Source organism: Electrona antarctica (genome assembly GCF_951216825.1).
Source record: "Electrona antarctica genome assembly, chromosome: 14".
NCBI lineage: Eukaryota > Metazoa > Chordata > Actinopteri > Myctophiformes > Myctophidae > Electrona > Electrona antarctica.
The window spans coordinates 23,261,273-23,269,371 of NC_136795.1; positions in this window are offsets into that span (position 1 = coordinate 23,261,273).

Consider the following 8,099-nt stretch of genomic DNA (forward strand, 5'->3'; position numbering starts at 1 on the left):
TGATGTATTATTTATTCAGGATGTGAGCATTTTGTATGGTCTCAATCCACAGATGGCCACGCATGCAACATCAAAGGACTTCCAGGTAACACCCTGCAACAATACATAATAGATGATAGCCTCCTGTGTCACATGCACTCACCTACTGTACTAATACCAAAACTGAATAATTCACCCAGGCAGCAGCAAGCCTCTCTCATGCTATAGGCCTACTGCACTCCCAAAACAGTGGGTCATGGACCAATTTGTGGGTCACGGACACATTTGAATGGGTACCTTTATTATTTTGTTTCCTACATTTTGTTTTTAATTATTATTTCAAGACCTTTTTTTCAGTAATTCCATGAAGAAATCAAAGAAAACTAGAAAATAGATCTGCTGTTTTCACTAGTTTGGGTCCCAGGCAAACTTTATTCTAAAACCTGTGGTCCGGGGAACCGCGATGGGCCTTTGAGAGGTTTCTAGGGAGGTCCCAACCAAATAACTGATAGTTAGGAACCAAATTAAATGGAATAACTCAGTAACTCACAGAGTGTATGTTATGGGGGTCCGTGGCCTAATCATGCACACTAAACTGGTGGTCCTTGAAATGAAAACAAAGTTTGAGGACCGTATATACAGATTTTCTCTACGGAAGAAACTCTTAGCTTGACTATTGGGGGAATTTGTCAAGAAGTCGATTTGTCGATTTAATCAACAAATGTGTGAAATTGTGTTTACTAATACAGTATATTGTCTGTAATAATATAATAATCTATTGTCAACAAGATATTAATTTCATATAAGAGCCCCTCCTATTAGTGCAGGAAAAAACCCTCTAAAAGAGGCTTAGTTTTTGAGGTACCCCTCCCCGAGGTATAACAAAACGGGACAACGTTTTTTAATATCTTTAGGATGTCCCCTTCATGAAATGGATTGTCCCGAGATTTACTTTTACTGCAAAAGTCATGAAATTAATCCATGAAGTGACTCACCACATAGGCAAAAAAACGCCTATCCTAAAAGAGGGAGTGCCAAGTAAATCCTCTGTCATTTTCTACCTGCTGATTGTTTTTACATCATACTTGCACAGATGGTCTACAGGTAGTGTGCCTACATCCCAGCACAATCAGAATGCCAATATCTGGTTCTATTGTGAATCAGCAGCCTTTTATATAAGGTATTAAATAGGCGGAAATAGCAAAAAGTTAACTTTTCTGAGCAACATTCACTTGTCCTACTCTTTATCAGGGGTATAACTAAATGGGACATAGTTTTTTCATATCTTTAGGATGTCCCCTTCATGAAATGGATTGTCCCAAGTTTTACTTTTACTGCAAAAGTCATGAAATTAATCCATGAAGTGACTCACCACATAATGAAAAAACGCCTCAATAGGCCTATCTCACAGCCCGCTTTCCACGCCCACTTCCGGTAAATAGTGGTGTCTTTAACATGAGCATTTACACGTTTTTTTCTCTGGAGAATTTAAGTACATTTTCTAATGTAAAAATCACACCCATGTGAACTGAGTGGTGTAAGGTCTGTCTGACGTAATGAAATCATGTCTGCCATAATGAAATCACACCCGGATGTGATTTCACAACTGGCTTTTTTTGTGCAGAAAAAATGAGCATGGTTGCTACGGTCATCCAGTTCACCCGGGTGTGATTTAATTACGTCAGAAGTTATTTTGAACATAGCAACCATGCTCATTTTTTCTGCACACAAAAGCCAGTTGTAGGAGTGGTTTACACCACTCAAAAAATGTGACAGACCAATATTATTATGAAGCAAACAAGATGGTAAATCAGGTCGAACAGATAGAACAAACCTTACCTTGAGAAAACAAAAGTTGTAGACTTCTTAAATTACCTCTGTTAACATGGAGCGTCTATGGAGTGACGTCACGCTATCACCACTAACCCCGAAAGGGGGCGTATTTAGGGGGGCGGGGAAATTCTGTGAGATAGGCTTATCATGAAAGAGGGAGATCCAAGTCATTTTCTACCTGCTGCATGGTTGGTTTTATGTCATGCTTGCACAGATGGTCTAGTCAGGTACATCCTAAAGCAACCTAAATGCCAATATTTGGTTCTATAGTGAATCAGCAGGCTTTAATATAAGGCCTTATTAGAGGCAGAAATAGCCAAAAGCATAGAAACTGCAGTTTCAACCATCAATCTATTTACTTTGAATGCAAAAGTCATGCAATTCTTCACTTAACTTTTTGCACCAAAAAAAGTGCATACAGTGACCCCAGCGTCTACAGGTGTCTGTAGACAGTAGTGTCTACCCTACATGAGCAGGGTTTTATTAGCCTGGCTAATAAGCCAGAACGAATCAGCCTCTGGCAATTTGAGTCTGGCTTATTAGCCAGGCTAGGGTTGTATAGGCACTCTGGGTTAGAATCATAGGTGTTACACTTAAGAGTACAGGTCTCCGCCAGACCAATTACAGGTTATTGTGGGCTGGAAGTCAATCTTAGGATGGATGGAATATGAAAAATCTGAAAGAACTGTTTCTTTATTGAACAGATGACGGACACACGCGGACGGACAGACAGGGTGAAAAACATAGAAATGCCATGCCTTTCGGCCTGGTGGAGAGTGGAGACAATATGTTTTTACCCAGCCACTTCATATTCATATAGAATCTATTATTCTCAGATGGACCTAATATCTCTACACCTGAAAGCATCAAGAATGACACATTATTAATGTTGTATTCTATAGGTCCATATAGCCTAAATGCAGTATGGTTTAATGCTGTAGAATTCACAGCTTTGTGTGCCATTATTATTTTTTTTTTTATAATTTTTATCCCACGATTTTGTAACCCATTTTTCACCCCTGTGTCAATTATCTAATGTGATCCTGGGCTCTACACACCCTCCGCCAACCTAGTCCCCATATATGGGGAGAGCAACGGACTTGAACTCATGCTTCCTTCATGCCTGAGTGTCCAAGTTGCTCCTTTACACCTGACAGTGGGAGTTTCCCTGGTTGGACGTAGCGCGTGGAAGTAACATGTTATTCCAAACAGTTCCTTTCCCCTCCATCAGGCACCCCGGCTGGCCAGGGGGAGGCAGTTTAGAGACCAGGATTACTGCATGTTTTTTGTGAGGGTACCTACCCTAGGGGACGCGGGGAGAACATGCAAACTCCACACAGAAAGCCCCTTTCGCCAACCCCGCCTCGGGTATGGGCACTGATGACGCGGAGGAGGAAACACGCCGCCAGCACCCACAGCGCCCTGAGCGGGAATCGAACCCAGGACCTTCTAGCTGTGAGGCGACAGCACTACCAACTGTGCCACCGTGCCCCTGTGTGTGCCATTATTAATGAATAATCAACAATCAGCAGTTTATGGAAACCAATTTGGCCCCAGTCAGTCAGTTCCCCCCACAATGCTCAAGATGACATTGAGAATAAGCTGCTGATTGATATGTAGTACCATAGAAGACGTTAGGCCTCACTCACACCTATACATCTAGCATACAACAATGTTGCCTTATATAACAATATTTTGTCATTCCAGCTGTTTTGAGGCATAGGCTCAAGACAGAAACATCCTTAGATTCCACATGAATGTGAGTAAACTAAAAACATGGCATCAAAATATATTTCCTGTTATTAAGTTTGTATAGGTATTTTACAGTATTAGATCAGGATTAGAACATTTAGAAGTAACTCTTGAAAAGAAAACTGTTAGATAGATAGATAGATAGATAGATAGATAGATAGATAGATAGATAGATAGATAGATAGATAGATAGATAGATAGATATAACATATGGAATGAATTCTGTACTGGCCATATATGGAGCATGTCTTGAGTGTACAGGGTTTGATGAGGTCAGATCAACATATGGAATGTCAGAACAGGCCAATATTGATACATCAGGGATCTCCATATACTGTATGGGCTTAATTGCGACATCAGGTTGTATTTACTATGACATCAGGGATCTCCGATGCCACGTGATGTTATGAGACCTGGGCACCATATATTGGGGCTTTAGAGTGTTACACTGACTGATGGACAAAAATGTACGATTTCATAGTAAACGCGACCTGCGGTCACAATAAGGCCTTATATAAACGGTTGCTTATTCACAATAGAACCAAATATTGGCATCCTGGGGGCAGAGAGCACTGAGGGGGAAGGTGCCCAACCCCCAGAAAAGGGCACCATTTTTGGGTGGACTTTTTGTGGGGGTCCCTTGTGCCATTTCACATCAGAAATATCCAACTAGGATGTTCCACAATAACTTGGCCTGTGTCATTGGACAGTAAAATAATACATTCGAATTTCCATGTAAACATAAAAATGTGTGTGTGTGTGTGTGTGTGTGTGTGTGTGTGTGTGTGTGTGTGTGTGTGTGTGTGTGTGTGTGTGTGTGTGGTGGGCGTGTGGTGGGCGTGTGGTGGGCGTTTCTTTCAGTGGGGATCACTTCATGGATGGATTTAATGACTTTTGCAGTAAAAGTAAAACTTCTGACCATCCATTTCATGAAGAGGACATCTTAAAGATATGAAAAAACAATGTCACATTTTGTTGATAAATAGTAGGACCAAAATTACAAGTGAATGTCAGAAAAGTAAACTTTTTGCTATTTCCGCCTATTTAAGGCCTTATATAAAAGGCTGCTGATTCACATTAGAACCAAATATTGGCATTCTGATTGTTCTGGGATGTAGGCACACTACCTGTAGACAATTTGTGCAAGTATGATGTAAAAACAAACAGCAGGTAAAAAATGACAGAGGATTTACTTGGAACTCTCTCTTTCAGATAGGCGTTTTTTATTGCCTATGTGGTGAGTCACTTCATGGATCAATTTTAAGACTTTTGCAGTAAAAGTAAATCTCGGGACAATCCATTTCATGAACGGGACATCCTAAAGATATGAAAAAACTATGTCCCATTTTGTTATACCTCGGGGAGGGGTATAGTCAACTTTTGGGGCTTTTGTTCCTGCACTATATGTGTTGTCTCTGAGACCATGCACTCACACACACAGTCTCTTGGACTGTTTATCTGCTTTATTGCTATTTTTAAATACCTATTTTCCATTTATTCTTTACCTCTTTCTTAAAACTGCAAATTATGGGGGCTTGTACGACTTTCACCCACTTTTTTCCCACCTGTGATTTGAGAATAAAGTTGAATATTAAACTGAATCAAAGACCAAAGCAATCGATGAATGTTTTATTATGAGGGGACAGGGCCTACTACTGTGGTTGTTCGGTCACAAAAACGCTAACCACGTAAAACCAAACATGTCCAAAGTCCGGCCCGGGGGCTAATTGTGGCACAAGGTTACATTTTATATTCCTTCCTAAAATCCCAAAGTAATGTGAAATTCAAACATTGAAGTTTTGAAATGAACCTGGGCAGGTAGGTTCCTAACTGCCTTGCGTGGCATCATTCTCAAGTTGAGAAAGAAAGAATATTTAGAGGCCATATTTTTTTCAAATATGGCTATTCCACCCTCTATTCTTAGTAAAAACAGATCTGAGTTGCAACTGTAGGCTTATACTTTGTACACCATTTCACTCCACCAAATCTTTTTGCCAAAAATAGCCACGCAGCGCATTCTTGTGAGCTAGGTTGGCTATTTCTGGCCAAGAATAAGGACTCAAGTGGTGAACTCAGAAGTCTGTATATAGGGCATAGGCTTTTCACTTCCCATCATGCATTGAGGTCAAATATTGACACTGGGCCTGCACGTCTTGTAGCTATGAGCAAGCAAATGGTGATAATCTAGCCAGTTTACATGGCAAATACTTTGTCACAAGATAACTGCCTGCACTGATACTGGGGTCATGATGTGTGCAAGCATGTGAATAAAGATGTATTGAATATCATCATTGTCAGGCAGAAACCCTATCCCCATATTTAAACATTGTTTTTAATTGAAATATGTTTTTGTGTATGTGTGTGTGTGTGTGTGTGTGTGTGTGTGTGTGTGTGTGTGTGTGTGCGTCCGTTCGTGCGTGCAGTTATTCATTAGAAAAAAAAATATATACAAATATATATACATACATACATACATACATACATACATACATACATACAGTCTCAAGTTGAGAAAGAAAGAATATTTCTATTTTAATTCATGTGAAACGGCTGTGGCATGCGACTGTGGCTCAAGAGGTAGAGCAGGTCGTCCAATGATCCATGGGTCGGCGGTTCGAAACCCGGCTCCTCCTGTCTACATGTCGAAGTGTCCTTGGGCAAGACACTGAACCCCAAATTGCTCCCGATGTGCTGGTTGATACCTTGCATGGCTTCCGCCGCAATCGGTGTATGAATGTGTGTGTGAATGGGTGAATGTAATGCACAATCTATGTAAAGCGCCTTGGAATGCACCATTTACCATTTACATACATACATACATACATACATACATACATACATACATACATACATACATACATACATACATACATACATACATACATACATACATACATACATACATACATACATACGTGTATGTATGTATGTATGTATGTATGTATGTATACATACTTGATAATATTTGTTAATATTTATTACACGAGAGCACACGGGGGAAGAAGTAATCACTGGGAGGTAAAGTAGTTTATCATGGATGGATGGGAGCATACTGTTACTATGTACAAAGAGATAAGGGGGGAGCCATCACCATCCTGTGGAACAACTAAACCCTTTGAGAAATGTGTTGTGTTCTCCTTTAGAACACACACACACACACACACACACACACACACACACACACACACACACACACACACACACACACACACACACACACACACACACACACACACACACACACACACACACACACACACACACACACACACACACACACACACACACACACACACACACACACCGCCTGAGGGTGTACGCATCCACATGGGTGACAGACAGCAGACTGCTGGGCGTGGACAACATGTTCTTTAGTTTGGGGTCTGAGAGGCTAAATGTCATCAAATGGTGGTCCGTGGCTCAAATGCTGAATAAATAATGGACCCCAATATGAGAAGGGTTGAAAACCACTGGACTAGAGTGATTGATGACTGGATATCTGAGCGCTGGTGCTTTGGCAAGATCTTCATTTTCGGGCCTGTTGAGAACTCTAGTTTTTGCCGGCTGCTGGGCGCGGTTTAAATGGACAGGTATCAGTCAAAAGTGAGACATCGAAGAGGAAGGATAGATGGGGAAGGATTAACATATGGAATGTCAGAACAGGTCAGCTCCATATATGGATATCTAAGGGTTTGAGGTCAGATGTAGAGTTGCTGTCCAATATTGATGACATCAGGGATCTCCATATATGGGCTTAATATTGATGACATCAGGGGTCTCCACTCTCCATATATGGGCTTAATATTGATGTCACGTGATGTCACATGCTCCATCCCTGATGATGTCACATGCTCTCACCCCGACCAAACCCGTACTCTCTCACCCCGACCAACCAACCTTCGGTCGCAATTAAATACTAGGGAATTTTAATATAGGATGCAAAGCCTGAATATCACACAGGTGTGAAATATGTTTACTGAATAATTTTTTCAGAGATGATACAGCCATACAGACATGCCCATCAGCTGTCCATTCCTTCCTTCACCCCTCTAACACTATCCACAAGTTTCTACGGAGCTTACTCACATCTATGAGATGAATGAACGAATGTGTGAATAATGGGCATCACTTCCTGTTGTCAGTCATTCAACAACAGGCCGGGAGCCACATTGTGCCTGGCACCCTCAGTTGTAAATTTAAGTTGTATGTACATATGAGCGTCGCGCCTGTCACAGACATGCGCAAAGAAAGTTCAGTCAGGAAACTCAGTGCAGTTGCCGGCGGCCGTTCATTGGGCCACCTCAGCATCAGGTTCTCATTCACATGATTCATTCATCCAATCACACACTCATTCCAGCTTCATACTATTTAAACTGGAAGTTGCACTGCTCATCCTGCTGTCTGCTAAACTTTCCTCCACCCCAGCTAACACCTGTGGTTTTGGATCTGCTGTTTAGGTGCGGGGGATTTGGAGTCCCTATATGTTTGGGACTGATGCGCTTGATCGGAGTACCTAAAAAGCACATCCAATTCAT